Source organism: Periplaneta americana, chromosome 11 (genome assembly GCF_040183065.1).
Source record: "Periplaneta americana isolate PAMFEO1 chromosome 11, P.americana_PAMFEO1_priV1, whole genome shotgun sequence".
Lineage (NCBI taxonomy): Eukaryota > Metazoa > Arthropoda > Insecta > Blattodea > Blattidae > Periplaneta > Periplaneta americana.
In genome coordinates, this window is record NC_091127.1 from 56,413,513 (window position 1) to 56,430,585 (window position 17,073).

The following is a 17,073-nucleotide window of genomic DNA, read 5'->3' on the forward strand; positions in this document are numbered from 1 at the left end:
AGTTTGCCGGCAAGGGTGACGCAAGCGGTAGAGGCACGGAATGTATGTATCACTTGGTCCCAAGGGTTGTGGGTTCGAGTCCCGCCTTCGGGCATAGGCGTTGTGTTTGTATTAGTTTAAGTAAAAGGAAACAAAGGAAAGAAAACAGGAAAATAAAGATGGTTTTGGAAAACTGCCTCTGGTCGGTAAAAAAAAAAATAAGTACGTATCTTCTATCATTCACATATACCCGCGGATTTCATTCCAATCTTGCGGAGTGAATGGCGCAGTTTGTAGTTTGCGGTAACCATCACCCATTGAATCTTCGCACATATTTTCTGTTATTGAACACCTTTGTCTAGTCAATTTCAATATGGGCAATGGTATTTCGCACTGACATTGAACTATACTTCTGATTAATGTTTTCTTTCGAGGAGTGAAAGGAAACATGCTTTTCATTGCAATCATTGTTACGGTGCAAAATCCCAAAAATTTGAAACCATAATTTTATTCTCTCTTGCACCCAATCGTAACATACACAACAGCAAACGCACAATTATCTTTACTTGGAATTCTAATCTTACCCAGGGTGTCTGTGCGATATCCAGTGTTGCTTGCTGAGTCTGTAGACTAGTGAATACAAAAATTAGCCCATACCTTTCATAAAAATAGACGCTCTTCAATATTCCTCCACTGACACATATCAAGTGAGATGTAGCTACTGCCTGGTAATAGACGTATCAGCCAGAACCGTGTGTTCATTTAAAATTCGCGGTGTGTCACGTGACACTGAAAGAAATTTGTGAAACGATGTGGAGTGTGGAGATTAAATACCTACAGTATTTTACTTTCGGCCTTCACAAGTTCTTCACCTTACTACGAGGAAGGGAAACGCGTTCGTTGTTTGCGTCTGAGTTCAAAGAGTAAGGATTCCTGTCAACCCTGTTAATAATATGACATAGTTCATGTTGGTGTGGCTTCTGTCTACACTTCGCACTGAAATCTAATGCCATGGGAACGTAATCTGCAGGGGTGGAATGTGGAAGTGGTCATGTATGTAGGGCATCCGGCACTACTTGGTGACTTAAACTGTCTTGCCTACTGTCCGAGAGCTCGTACCAGCTTCTCTGCTCTCTACCACATATTGAAACCAACAGTAAGTTCCTATAGCTAATAATCTTTGGAATATAAAAATCACCATTATTATCGTAACTACAATCATCTCCGTCATCTGCTTACAGAAGATGGAATCTTTGGTCCGTCCTTGCGAAAATCGAAAAAGAGAGGAGAATTGGGAGGACAAATTTAACAGGTACGCAAAACGCGTCCTCGCAAGGGGTTGGGGGCTGTAAGAAACTAAATATGTGAGCTCCAAGCCTGTTGGCCACTAGTCTCACTCCGGGTTACGCTGCTCCACTGAAGGAGCTCTAGAAAATTTTGAAGGGGAAAACCGAAAATGGACGTAACCTCTTATGTACCACATACGCGAAAGGGATGGAAATGTGATCAAAATGATCACGGGACGGGACGGGGAGATAGCTGGATTAGATCTGCATATTGAAATGAACTGTCATTTCGCAGTGCAGAAGGAGTCGAGAAGACTGTCGTCTGTTGTTCGATGACAAGGCAGGTGAAGACCGCCAGGAGAGACGCCGTGAATTCTGAATCTGCAAATTGAAAGGTTCCCTGTCCTTTCGTATTGCGACATGCGTGACGTTGCACATGTATTTAATAATTTATCTATTCTGAACTAGGGCTTTAAGTTGTTTGTTAGAAAAAGGGGGGCTTATGGGGAAGGGCATATAGGTCCGTGGCCCATTTCTCTTAGGGCTCATCCCGACATTTGTCTTAAAGCCTTAGGAAAACCACGGAAATACCTTAGGCAGGAAGAGTTGTCTCAATATAAGAGACTAGCCAATTTGGCTTTTAGGTAACAGGTCGATTGATTTATGAATTTAGGATAGATGTAATTAATAATTAATTTTGAATAATTAGGGGGTTCATGGGGATATGAGTGCAAGTCCGTAGCCCATTTCTTTTAGGGCTCATCCCGACATTTGTCTTAGCGCCTTAGGAAAATCACGGAAAACCCTTAGACAGGATGAGTCCGTCCTTGCGCACTACGTAACAATTATAAGCAAGCTCGTACGTAATTCATTTAGCTTGATTTTTTGCGCATGTGGTCATTATGGCTTTTCACGCTACTTGGTACAGGCCTAGATCATATATATCCAGATTGCTCGGCCTTATAGGCTTTGACGGTAACAACTTTTGTCAGGTTTACTATGCTGCCATCTAGTTGCTACACAAGTAGTCACGTCATAACTCCCATTTGAATTGCATTAACGCCTGTACTGCCATCTCGAGTTCGTTTACGGCGGACGTGTGGCGATCCTGGTGGTTGTTCTGTTCAAAGTACTACCGATTTTAACATAGAGATGAGTAATCTGTTATATAATATATGATCTAGGGTACAGGGCAGATACAAGATAAATATACACAGTTCCAATGGATTACAGATGAATCTCTTCCTTGCAGAGAATCAAACCGTTTTTCTGAATTAGTGACTACAAAACGTTTAAAATGAGAAGTACTATAAAGGATGGAGAATATCCGTTATACTTTTGCTATCGCGGTTCTAGAAAGTGAGAAAATGATAGGTGATGTTTATGAAAATTAAATACTATAATTTCAAATGGAGAGCTTTATGTTCATAAATATTTGAAATAATTATTAGATATAATCTATTCTTATGTCTTTCGTCAGAATGTGTACATTTAGGAAATTACATCCGAACTATCACCAGAGTGCGAATTAACGGGTGGGATGGGAGGATTTCCCCCCTGTTGGGAAGTTGTCCCCCTCTCATAAATTCATATTAACATCCCTGCCAGAGATAACTTCTATCCCTTCCTCACAAAATATAATTGTTTTTAATACGAGTATATGTACTTTGTAAAGTATAAAGTAAGCAAAGAAAATAATATCAATGTATTATCGTCAACGGCAAGCTGACAATAATCAATAACTTAGGAATTACACATCTTGTCTTAAACCTACTCGTGGGTATAATTGTTATTACAATCAAGATGCAAGACAAGCAACTCAGTGCAACCGAGCGTTGAGCCGTATCGAATGAGGATAATAATAACAATTTCATGTATGGTATTCTCTATCTAGGATTCTATCCTCCCTCATCAGAAATCTTAATTCGCACCTTGACTATCACCATCATTATAATATCTACTCAAAGTCCTTACATCTAAAGTAGTGATCATTAGCACTCGCTGAAATGGGTAACGGGTAGTACATCCTTATCCGCGGGTAATAGACACTAACTCGAGGATGCACTGTGTTGATGACCGCTGATCTAAAGCTTTGTGACAAAATTGTCACTTACAATTTGTGATGGAAACTAACTGGATAACCAACAGATTCTGTGAGTGTTGTAGAAGAAAAACTGAGTAATTTAATGTTTCTGCCATTCTCTTTATAACATTGTTTTGTTATGTCGTCGTCTCTGAATAGGCTCTGCAGCTTTACAGAAAGCTAATAGTTTAATAAAAATTAAAGGCGTTCTCTTGAAGCAATGTGAAGCGCAAATATTTATTTCATTTTAATCTCACGAATATATTTATAAGTTTGAAAACAGTAAGTTGTACCATTGATCAATTCCTTTAAATAGCCACGGTACTAAAGTGCATTTCGCTATGTATCATGGAAGGAATTGTGGGCCATTTTCAATCTTACAAAACGAAATCGCAGCCTAGTATAAAGAAGGAAAACTCTTAATAGAGCATGCTTAAAGCCAACCATAGAATAAGACATACACAGGCTTGTTTCCGATCTCTGATAATGAATTTGAATGGCATCATGTGCGTCAGGAGTTACACGACATCTGAACTGTGGCGCGAGGTGACAGACCAATAGTGAGTGATCTCATAGTCAGAGTACACGGCGACTCACAGCAGAAATTCTCAAGAAAATCGAGCCTTTTTGAGATGGGTACATAACAGCCCTTTCCGATGCCAAGTACAGTTAAGTGAAAATAAAAGAAGCCTGCAATAAACGGGGGGTGGATTTGCTTGCTTTTATCATATAGCAGAAGGACAGTGTTTTACACATATTAATGTTAATTATTGTACAAGATACAGTAATGAAATGGAAAAAATTTTTGAATATTTCCAAAATTTTACTCCTTTAAGCTGTACCTAACCCCTTAAACTGACATCCAGTAACTCGCTGACCATCGCTTCAAATAATTATGAAATTGATCATGAATGCGTATATTTAGGCATAAATGTTGTAAATCTGTTTAAATTCGACCTTCACATGGTATTGAAGTTGGGATATTTCTCGATGAACGAGCTTAGAGAACGGAATGCGTGATTCATCATGCTGATTAGAGGGAGAAAGAGAAGCTCACAGGGGAAGTTGCGTAATTTTGGCGGGCCCGGCAGCGGTGATGCCATGACAGTCTGGCAAGTTTTGCGCGGGAAAGTTTAGCCGTATGACTGGCGGCCGAGATGCGTTGTGCTGGTAGCCAACTGGGATTCTGACGTCGAGGAAACTTTGCATCGAGAGAGCAGCAGACGCCACACACATTGTCATTCACTCCGCTGCTGAAGCTCTTTTATGTCAGGTGATACGTATTATCGTTGGCCATGAACTTGGAAGTCAAAGTCAACATTCTCCCTACTAGGAGGCTAATCACTTATCAGTCTCTCTCAACGTTCAGAGGCTGTTGCTTTTTTACTATAGATCAGTATAGATGAATACTATTCTTCGTTTTATTCTGTACTAGATTTTATGATCACTGACTTAATCATTATCAAATAATATAATATTTATCCCATGATATTTTTGGAGCACTAATTGTGCGACAAGGTAAGGTATTTTAAAATAATTTTCATTCATGGATTTCCATCTGTTAATCACCTAGCCCTCCTGTTCCCAACATTTTTTTCTTTCGTACCCTTTAGGCTTTTACTGAAACTGTACTCCTAACTTCCATCTCACACTACTTACATAAGATGTTATAGAAGAATTTAGTCCTATATAGGTTAGTTTATTTAGTTTAAAATAGTAGAAACAAACATAGAAGAAAGCAGTATTTATTTTACAATTTTCTGAAAGTAATATAATGAATAATAGTAACTTTGATAGTTATTTCATTAACATGTGTTTTATAATGTTACACTGTATTATCAAATCGAAATTTTACTAAATTTTGTGATAACAAAATAAAATGATTACAATTACGAAACACGTTTAAAATAATTTCAAATTTATCTTTACTTGTATCATCAAATATTGCATGGTGCTGGGCAACGAGATATGTCCGCCATTACCAAATCATCTTTGGCGTAGTGTACCGTACCCCTGAGTGGCTCAACGTGTATCGCAGTTTGGAAACCGCTGACCTAGCCAGACCTATTCATTTGATATAGAGTGACATGAGCGAAATTAATTTGTCTACTGTATTTATTGCTTTTAATTGTTTATAACTTTAGGGAATTGCGAAGTAGAACTGAATGCTTTTGATTATATTTATAAACTTACTCTTCGGATAGTTTATAAAGTATTTGCTTTGCATGTTCTATTATATGACAACAAAAAATGATAATTAAAAAATGTATATTGACGTTGCCAAAATGTGATTTATGTAGCGAATAAATTTTTATTTAGAGTGGAATTCAAAATGCTTAACATCATATAAACAGTAGAAGAGCATGAAAGTAATTCAAGAGAATATATCGTCGTTGTTCCGGCAATAACTCCAATGTGACATATTTATCGATTTTCAGATTTTTGCTCAATTAAATAACTTAAATAGTGATACAGAAAATAATAAAATCTCCTATATGTAATTCTGTTTCTTTCTTTCGAAAATGTAAGAATTCACAATCTCCTATGCACTACTGCAATAGAAGAATAAATGTGTTTTTTCTTCCTACTGAAAAAATTCATATTTTGCACATAGGAGTTATTGCAGGAACAACGACGATATATTGAAATGGTGTCAGCAACAGCGTCTGCATATAAAATTATCCGTTGGAAGATCCAGGAAGAGATGGTATGACCGTTTTTGGAATTGGAAAAGGCTGAAAGACTTTAAACTTTAATGCAGATGGTTCTTCGTGGTTTTTATTTTTGTATACCGATGTTATCTACTCGCACATACACAAACATATACTGCATGTACGGTATATAGGCCTACATAATATACTGTATGTGAATTGACATTTCTAGAGATTGTGCAACAATTTCATAACTACCCGTATGATTTAGATGGGCCTGTGTTTTACTTTGTTTATATTTTGTATTGCATTGTTATCAATTTTGAGACAGGAAATCTGCAAGGTTAAAGATTAAAATTTATCTTGGAATAAATCTACATTTCAAAATATAAATTAGAGGGAACAACAAACATGCTTATTTGTTTTGAAGTAATTTTATTTTCAAGGTTTTATGTAAATTCAAATTATTGTTTATTTAAAGACGTTTGCAACTGCAAAGATTTAGCAGTGTTGCCGTTGTGCCGGAATTTTGTCCCACAGGAGTTCTTTTACTTGCTAGTAAATCTACTGACATGAGTCTGTCGAATTTAAACACACTTAAATGTCATCGACCTGGGCCGGGATCGAACCCGCAACCTCGAGCTTCTATGCCAGCGCTATACTAACTACGCTACCGAGGCCGACGTTTTTATGTAATTTTGATTATATTTATTGAATGATTATTGAAAAAGCCCCATCCCCCAAGTGGTGTTTTGAGTCCTCTTACAGCAATAAAAAAGTCGCATTCAAATTATCATTTCCTTGTATGATGCAGGCTGTGTCGGTTTTTTTCTAGGAATGCTAAAATTAGAAGAAGAAAATTGACTTACGTCGGGACTTTCAGAACTCTTATAAAAGAAGGGCCTCTCGCTTTCCAAGATTGTCGTGGGACGATGACGCTGGTTGTGCCCTACATTTAACCAGATTTTTTTTAACTAGTTACAATGACATCGTGGGGAACATTACTTATGACTTTTATCGCTATAATATGAAACTGTATATGAGTAGTTTTGCCGACTAACAAACAGCACGATGGAGAATGCCATTCAGGCCAGGTAGCGCAGTCCTAAGAAGTACGTGGCAGACACCGCTAATAAGAAATGACGTTATCCGTATTCTGAGATAAGAATTAATTAGTAGATGTGTCATTGAATGGTGTAATCTGCATAGTGTGTCTTGTGGTTCTTTGAATTCTAAGTTTCCTTCGTCCCAATATTGTGGAGCTAGTGATTTTTTTTCGTGGGACGATGACGTTGGTAATTGCGTGGCAGATCCATAGGCCGCCGCCATATTGTATGTATGGTAGTTATGTCGCCGTGCTGCCGGCCGGTGTATTGCGCAACAATTTTGTAGCAATCCTCCATTCAGGGCCGCCATTGCGTGGCGTGGTACAGAGCTTGTGGACTCGGTGACGTCACTAGCTGCATTTTGCCTTCTCAACCTCAGCTGACCGAGCGGCACAAATTGGTTAGATCCGGTGTGCGCGCGCATCCATCAAGGTTGCTGGTTCTCTACACGCAGTGAATCAACCAACCTTTCGCAGACTATTGTGTGATAATTCTGGTGTTTTTAAAAATAGAATCCCCCTACTTACTGGAAGGTTACGTAATGTGGTTTCTAAATTTGGTACGGGAACAGTTTCAGCTAACAGAATGTTCCCAAGTATGGCAAATGATTATCCCTCTTTTCATGTTTAAACTCTCAGTCTCCCAATATGCAGGAGAAAGTGAAAACTGCTACTAATACATTATTAACAAAATTAATTATGTGATCGAGGTATGTGTAGATATTGTCATACAAGTTTATGATTTTAAAATAATTTTAGCGTGTTTTAATGTGAAATTGCGAATGTGGGCTTTGTTCTCAATTTATAAAATGTTGAAATCAAGGTTCGAAAGTGTTATTTAGTTGAGGAAACCATTTCTTATTCGAATCCCGCCATGGACATGCATGCTCTTCCATTGTCAAAGTTCTTTACTGTGGCATCGTAGAGGTTCTGGGTCGTGCTGACACCACGTCAGAATCTTACGATGTGCTCGTATAGTAAAGATGGGCTTAGGATAAGTACCACTAGGGTATGGAATTCCTTGAGCAATAAACAAATAATTATTTATTTAAAGAAGGAATAGATTATATTATTTAAAGCTTCTTACCAAATATTTTAGACTTCCGAGCTTTCCGAGAAGTTTAAAATTTTGTTTCCCCCCTCATACATTTCCAATAATCAAACCTTTCCATGTAAATACTTATTCTAATTCATGTCGTGAACGTAGTACAAAGATTTGAATTTTTCTTCCTGCTAGATTATGAATAAATTATCTCGAGATTATAGAGAGCTGTCGATTTCAGTGTACAAGAACGGACTGTTTTTTATTGTGTTCTGTTATGCTTATAAATATTTGCTACTTCTATCTAGTAGTCTTCATTTTCGAAGATGTACATGTAGAACGGAGCATTGGTTTCATTTTAATTAACACAACTTTTATCATAAGTGTGTATGGTAATCATCAGTCATGACGGGTCAGCCTGTGGAATAGTAGGCCGAAAAGGAAAAAAGTTCTGTTTTAATTCCTGAGGAAAGCGTCTTGATCGTCACTTCCAGAAAAGACTGATATTCTCAACCTCGTATCACAAATAAAATAGTCCCTCTGTGTGAAGATGAATTAGGTACAGAAGAAAATATCGTTAGGGAATCTGTTACTGAAATACTTATATGTATAGATACGGTACCTTATTGTACAAGTTTCGAATACAACACACTGCGAAAGTTCAGTAAACAAGAGCTCCTGTATGTATACTAGTTGTGAACAGTCGTGTGAAATTGTTGCCTACATATAGGTGGACTCATCAGGACTCGCTCCAAATTTAATTCCGTATCTGTACATACTGACGGCCCAGTTCTAAAGGGAAACCACTCAGAATTTAAAGTTCTGAGAAACCTGCATTTTAAAGCTTCATGTTGCTGTGAAAAATCCAATTAACACTAATTTGAAACTTTTAGTATAGCCTACTGTATATAAAGCAACATTAACAGAATTTGGAGTAATTTCAACGATACTTTGATTTTTCACTGCAACATAATGCTTTAAAATGCAGGTTTCTCAAAACTTTAATTTTTGAGTTGTTTCCCTTTTGAACTGGGCCGTCGATACATATTGAAATGTATTCGTATGTGAAATTTCTCTCTCCAGGGATTGTATTCCTAAAATAATGTTGTTACACTTAATTTACCGAGATCGGTAGAAATATATCCCACTTAATTCCCGTATGCTCCTTCCTTGACATTTTGGACACTACTGTGAACAGAAAGTCATCTTCGATATTCTTCCAGTGCCACGTACGTATGTTGTATTCGGTGTGTTGTGTGCCCTGGTCACATAACCGAGTGTAGACCACCAGAGTTCTCTGGTGCAGCCGGTCTATTGCGTTCATCGCCAGGTCTTCTCGTGTGTAAAAGGGAATGGAATGCCAAGAGATCGACCTTGAACTCTTGGAAATTCTTATGTGAGAGAGTTTGCACCATTCTTTTCCTCGTGAAGAAAACCGGCAATTTATATAACAGGTGTGTCAGTTGCAGATTGCTTGGGAAATTATTGTATTTTTCTGCTGTAATGGATTGGAACGATTCCAAAACAGGCTGTGATATTCTCAACCTCGTATCACAAACAAATAATATTCCCTTTCGTGATCTTATGTCAGATCTATTTCTTACTTTATCTTTCGCACTATGGTGGTCGTGTACCTATATTTACATAATTAGGAACTGTTCTTTCGCATTGAAGTTGCTCTCTCGAAAAGATTTTTTTTCCACAGTTCTACATGCTGAAGAAGTAAGTTATACTGTACGTCGGTAATTAAATTTATTTTACTGTGTTTCTTAATAAGGCACTTCTAGATTTGCAATTTAAGAATTCTTAAAAAGAGTTTGTAAATCTTTCTTCATATTGAGAAAATGATTAAAATGATTGCATTTGTTCTTTTCCTTTGAAGAATTGAATCAGAATCGCAAACGGATTTCTCCATTGCTTGGGGTGTCTGCTTCTGAAAATAATCTCATTTACTGTGCTATAATTCTCTGTGGAATCATTTCCTTCAAGCTTAAATGTACTAAAATGAAATTTAAAACTTTTATTTTATTATAAGATTCAAGGACTGGTTCCATTTTGGTCTTGGTCAAGCTTAAATCTATGTATAAAATTGATAAATCCATCTATTCTTTGGACATCCCATTATCTTATTACTTTTGCAAGTTGTGTTATTCTTTTTTGTGAAACTCATATTAAGGTGAAGAAGATTTCAGGTAAAACTTGCAATAAGTTTTAACAAGGAGGCTTACATATAGCTTTTATAAAGTAGTTCTTTAATAAAATTGACATACACATGAAGTAAAAAGTCTGTTCTTTTGTCGGAATCAATGGCAGGTAGGCCCTATTTTACACATTGTGCCTTGTCTGCTTTTACAGAATAAAAATGAGAACTGAACTGATAAATAAAACAAGGAAAGAAACTGATTAAATGTGTATTTCTGGATGTTTAGTTACTTGATAGCGAAATTTGGATAATGAAGAATGGGGATGAAAGTAGACTATAGGCGACAGAGATGTGATTTATGACTCATGAGATACATACATACATACATACATACAGTACATAGTGTTCTGTCAAATGGCATGGAAAGATAGAATAAGACAACATGTAAAAGTTAACGATATACTTGAATATGATATGAAATATGATATGATATGATATGATATGATATGATATGATATGATATGATATGATATGATATGATATGATATGATATGATATGATATGATATATATGATATATGGTTTATTCTCACACTAATCTCTCTGGTCCTGCTGGCCCTTCACATTTCTGTATTCGGGCAAGCAGTCCCGTTCTTGCACTATTTACAACTTTTACACTACCAGACATTTTAGACCGACACATATTCATCATTACATTGTTCATCTGTTCATCCACTTTGTCCTCCATGTTCATTCACTACACTTGCTACTTACTATATTTCTACGTTTATTATCTAACTCTGCTTATCTTCTAATCCTATCTTATACTGTTACCTATTTATAACAAAACATAACAATTTCCTTTACTACTCCGTATTCCTACAGTACCTATTTATTTACATTTTCACTACAATCATGTTACTGTACTATGTAACACATAATAATCTTAGTTACACTCTGTTATTTACTTTATAACTGTCTATATTACCTCTCTATCCTTATTGATAGGATAGAATATAGACAGATGGCATCGTACATTGTACGGAAGATGACATACCATTTCTTTGAAACCAAGAAGACAGAAATGTGTGTCGTCCATGTAAAAGATGGCACTATCAGTTTCGAGGGGCAGTGGGCAGAGGCTTATCGTATGAAAAATTAGAAGAATGCGATCTACGTATTCCTTGTTAGTTGTTACTGTATTTTGGACCTATGGACGGCCACCAGTTTGCAGAAAGTGTGGGCTGTACCTATTTTGAAACGGTCAAGAGAAGAGCTCGCTCGGCAACAACGTGTATGAACTGGGGGGGACAAGGAGGTCTTTCCAGTTACAAGTACTTCGTTATAGACTCATGAAGGAATGCGGTGGCTGTGGAATGTGGTTGGCGGTGCCCTCGGGGGCCTTGGAACTTGGCTGTTTGTTGGGGGGCCTTGAAAGGGAGGAATTCTCCGCTTTTATTTCTCTACTTTAAGAGACGCTTATAAATAAAACTCAGTGATCGATCTATTTCTGAATTTATTTCTTATTTTCCTTATCTCTCTTTTTGACTTCTTATTGTGTATGAGCCGTTTAAAGTTGTTTTTACATCATTTCTCCTGGCTTACGTTGCACGATGCCGTTAGATGTTGTAGTAACAATTTTTTTCCGTCTGTATGATCAGAAATGGAAAATTTGATAGGTCTTGAATTAGTGATGGATATGAATACAAGGTCCTCGTGGTGTCCGTAATAAGTAGGCGGTTAGCTTGTTATTTCGTAAAACACTGATTTTTGTGGCTCCTGACTTCGTAATCCTTGATCTGTCTCTTCACAGAGATTACATATTTCTCTTTGACTGGTATTGCTTCTATTTTTGGTTTCTTCGATTATCATGCTCTGTCCATTCAAACATATGAGTAAGAGAGGGAGGGAGAATGGTCTGACCGAGACGGAGAGTGTGGAAAGGGTTGGGCGGACCCTAGGGGGGAGGGTAGGGTTATCAGCCGACCCCACCCGGTCTCAGCATGGCGGCGTGCTGGCATGGCTGGCTTCTATTCCCCTTCGGGGATCGACCGCATTGCGTCACAGCGCATGATCAGCTGATGTGGTGATACATAAACAAGGTCGCTTACCATGCCGCCAGACGGCGCGAAACATTTGTTGTGATGGATTATGGGTAGACGACCCAGCCAAGATTCGAAGAAGAAACCCCGCAAATGCTACCAATTTCAATTTATTTATAACAGATATGCACGTTTGGATGACACAAATGAACGTATCCGATCTCTGAATTTTGTAGTACAGCCTACTTGTGACCAGGCGCTTTCCCCCCCCCCCCACAATGTTTACAATTTATTCTTGCAATTTGTAAATTTTGTTTGTAAATTGTACATTTCTGTTTCACAATGTGAGTTTGTAAAGCTGAACTCTACAAAGAAATTATTTACTAAAGATTATTATATTTTTGATCCTACAGAATATGTCTGTTATGGTAACAATTAATATTAGAACAGAATATATGTTATGGTAACAATAATTAATATTAGTAGAAATATGCACTGTTGCTACATGCCCAACTTGGAGTCAAGCCACAAAGGGAAAAACACTGGTGGAGGGGAGTTCGATCCGGTGCTGTGGATTGGACTTCGGCGTAGGTCAATGATAGAACCAAGGACCCGGGTTCGATCCCCGGCGCCTGAGCGAATTTTTTTCAAATATTAATTCTACAAAAAAAAAACGGAATTTCCCATACTTCACAGGTGTGTTGTTTCACAATTCTGTTCAAATTTTACGTAATCATCTGTACACCTAAATTTCTTTATATTCTATCTGATTACTAATAATTATTGGATAATCGTACTTTCCCAAGGGTAGCTTCCATTTGAAAATAATAATCATAACACAAATGTTTATTTTTATTTGCTTAGTACGCTGTGTATTTTGACAACCCTTACTGAAGGGCAGCTACCCTTGTGGGATTTATATATATGTACAAATGTGTAAATTTTACTTGTAAAGCTAGCACATTTTCTATAATAATTGTCCTTAAATGTGTGAAGTTTGGAAGTGCAACAAATTATGTATAAATGAAATAAGTACGTATTTCATCAAAATCAATGGCATAGCAGCCCAAAGTGGGCCGGGCCTTCTTATTTTTTACCTCTAGTCTTCTCTATTTTCTGCCCTTGCTTTCCAGTTCCTGCACTGAAGTTTGCAATAGCTATCCTCCTTCACAGCATCCAGCCATCTTTAAATATACTGTACGTTTATGAAATTTATTTCATGAGCAACTGGACATCATCGTTCAGAGCTAAACTAAAGCAATTGTAATATTATTTTGCATGTGAGTGACAGACTAGATGAAGATATTGAATTTAATTAAAGAAGACGTAATATTTTCCGGCCAAGAACTAACAATAACATTCATATCACTATATGAATATCGTGAAAGGTTCATTTCAATGGGCTCGGTGCAATGACAGCGCTGTTGCAGGTCTTCATATTCAACATCCAACAGTCCACACCTGTGGAGTAACGGTTAGCGCGTCTGACCACGAAACCAGGTGGCCCGGGTTCGAATCTCGGGTTGGGGCAAATTACCTGGTTGAGGTTTTTTCCGGTGTTTTCTCTCAACCCAATATGAATGCTGGATAACTATCGGTGCTGGACCCCGGACTCATTTCACCGGAATTATCACCTTCATTTTATTCAGACTCTAATTAACCTGAGATGTTGAGACAGCGTCGTAAAATAGCCCAATAAAAACATCCAACAGGGAAAGTTAAGCCTAACGTCGAAACAGCTTTGTATTGCATTGTATTGTAGGCTGTCAGTTACATGGAATACGAGCCATTCATGGAGATTCCAAACCTCCGGTATGCAGAGTGCCTTTTCCTTCCCTATCTCTGTCAAAACTGTAATTATATTCTCATTAGTAACCCAAAAAGTGAGCCATGCTGAACGATTCTGAATCTATTGAATTTGGCGGTTTCAGTGATCACTTAAATAGTAGACCAATCACATCATAAAACTCCAATGTTGCCAATATAGCGAAATTTGGAGACTACTTAATGGTTCTGTGATATTTTATATTTCTGTTGTTTAAATAATTATGGTTTAGCGAGCTTATATGATCTATTTTAGGATAAAATGTAATCATCTGCATTGATAGAGGTAAAAAAAAAAGTTTTGCTCCTTAGCGATTTCTTAAACCGTCGTTCGCGGCGTTGCATATTCGAAACTCCCATTTGTAAATTTCTTTAGCTGATTTGTAAGGCTTCAGAAACTTTACAAATTAATACGATTGTAGTGTGAAACAGAGTTTACGAGCTTCTGTTATCTTTTATTGTGATTTGTGTATTGTTTGTAATTTTATTAACAGTAACTAAAGTTGATTAATGAACTAAAGCAGATACTGGAGTAGAGGCTGCTATAGCAGGAGGAAGTCATGAAGAAAACGGAATTTGAGCATTAATTTTTTTGGCTGAATATGCTAGTATTTTGTTTATGAGAATATTATTTTGTATTTTTTTTATATTATATTTCGTCAGTATTCTTTCCCAAAATAGTGTGAAAAACAAAAGCAGTTAATACGTTAACATCTACCCAGTACAAATATATCGGAGAATGTCTGTAGCTTGTTTGAAATATGATTGCAATCTTTCCTAGCGTAATTGGTTGGAGGTTAATTCTAGAATCTAGGTAGGTTAAGTGGAAAATAGCTTGATCGTTTCAGTTTGTGTTGCAGTTGGGAAAAGAAAATTCAACCTGAAAACTAGAAAATCACCACAATCCACTAGCATATAAAGGGTTCAGAACCATAGTGGGTCAAGCGCCATTTATTAAAACCGTAGAAAACAAGGGTTAAAATTAAGTTATCACCATAATTCAATGGAAACGTGTAGCAAGTGATATAAAGTATACACATTAAAACTAAATGATATGTCAATCTTCATTAAACTATGGTATTCACTTAACTTTAACTCTTGCTTTCTCCGTTTTTAATAAATGGCGCTTGGCCCACTATGGCTCTGAACCCTTCATATGTAGTAATGGGGGAGAAACGGTTAGGTTTCACCCTTAGGGTGAGCTGACTCGGACTATAATAGATGTACAAGTCAGCCAGAACCTCAGTCAGAGGTAATATGCATTTTTTATTTGCAATTATCTTGGGAGTTCTGGAATTATAGACGAAGTAAAATTTACCAAGCTCTTAAGTGCGAACAGTGTGGTTTGTAGCAGTCCCTCACTGTCTTCAGCTGCATTTAATGTTCTGTGCAAACAAAATTATGTGCTTACATGATTTTTTACTTGCGCCGTGAGCAACTTTCAGTAATACGATAACTTCGTAGTCGTTCCTCTTTAGCATGACAAACACAACAGATGAGAAAAGCTTGTCGAAAATATTGTGACAAAAGTTAGAGCAATCTGTCGTCACCTTTACTGTAGGTCATTTCAGCTCGAGAAACAAAATCTGGACACTGGGCCAAAATAAATAAGGGATCGGTCAATATATTGCAGAGCAGCGTTAGAGGGAGCCGGGCCAACGAACCTCCACAGGTATTTTTATTCTAAATGATGCGTTCGATGTGTGTTTCGCGGCGTTGACACAGTTCTATTCCTTAATATGACACTATTTTTTTTCTTTTAACTTTGGGCACAGCATGCGACCAACGTGTCGTATATGGCACATGTCTGGTGGATTTGTGAAATTAATGCTTGCAAATATTATTTACAATCGGTGAATCTGAATGAAAAATTTAGACTCTGTACATTGCTATAGTCCAGAAAAGAATCGTGGTTGGTTATATTTTGCAAGTATTACTACATTAAACTACAGTAGTATGAAAATACTCATAAATGTCATAAAGATCATAACTCATAAGCTCATTTTGCGCTATTATCATGGTTTCATGGAGTTAGATTGATATATTTTCAATGTACTGTAGGTACCCAAACAGTAGGGTATTTATTAGAGATGAACAACGATCGAGAAAGCAAGACTAACAGTGCCCGCAAAGCCGAAAACCTGCATGAGAATGTTATATATATCGCGTCGTTGACGTAAATATTGCTGTGAGTATTTCGAGACGTCGAGATTGATCACTCCCGAAGTCCCGAACGTCAAGCAGCCTTGAATCGCCCGAGTTGTTTATACCTAACTGAACTTTTATTTATTTTGGCAATTATATATCTATAAACAATCGAGTAACCTATTTGAAACATCATTTCTACCTTTCAGTGTATAATAATCCGTTCCCCAGTCTTTATTTAATTACTAGGCTCTTAGTAAAAGGCTAGGAATTTTCTTTTCATATGTTTGAGGTCAAGTGTGCAATCTCAAGTAAAAGGATATTAACGTTATGTTTTATGTTTCTTAAAAATGCAAATTTATTTGAGAATTGTTTTTTTTTTCTATTTATATAACCATAGGTAACAGAACACTTTGATAACTAAGATACTGTTCTGTTTTGTCTTTTTGTCCCGTTTAAACATTTATAATGTTATTTACTTCAATGACGTATGTTATTCAAAGTTACGAAATCTTTCCACGCCGACCAAATGCTATTTCGAGAATGATGAGCAAGACTCGAAGCGCACGAGAATGACGAGACGAGACTCGAAAGACAAATGCAACGAACACAGCGAGCGAGAACGGCAATTAGTTTTGTTCATCTCTCGTATTTATGGGTAAAGCTATAATGCATCTCTCAGAGACACCTAACAGGATAACACGAAAGGAAAGCATCTCATTTGTTTAGGCAGCCCAAATATCAGTCCAGACATATGGGTGGTATTTAATGGTT

At 37.1% G+C, this 17,073-nt stretch overlaps 1 protein-coding gene across 3 annotated transcripts in view; it reads left to right on the forward strand.

Annotated features, from left to right (window-relative positions):
* LOC138709023 (transcription factor AP-4-like) overlaps positions 1-17,073 on the forward strand; it is a 308,661-nt gene that overhangs the window by 197,615 nt on the left and 93,973 nt on the right. The gene's annotated exons all lie outside the window — the stretch shown is intronic.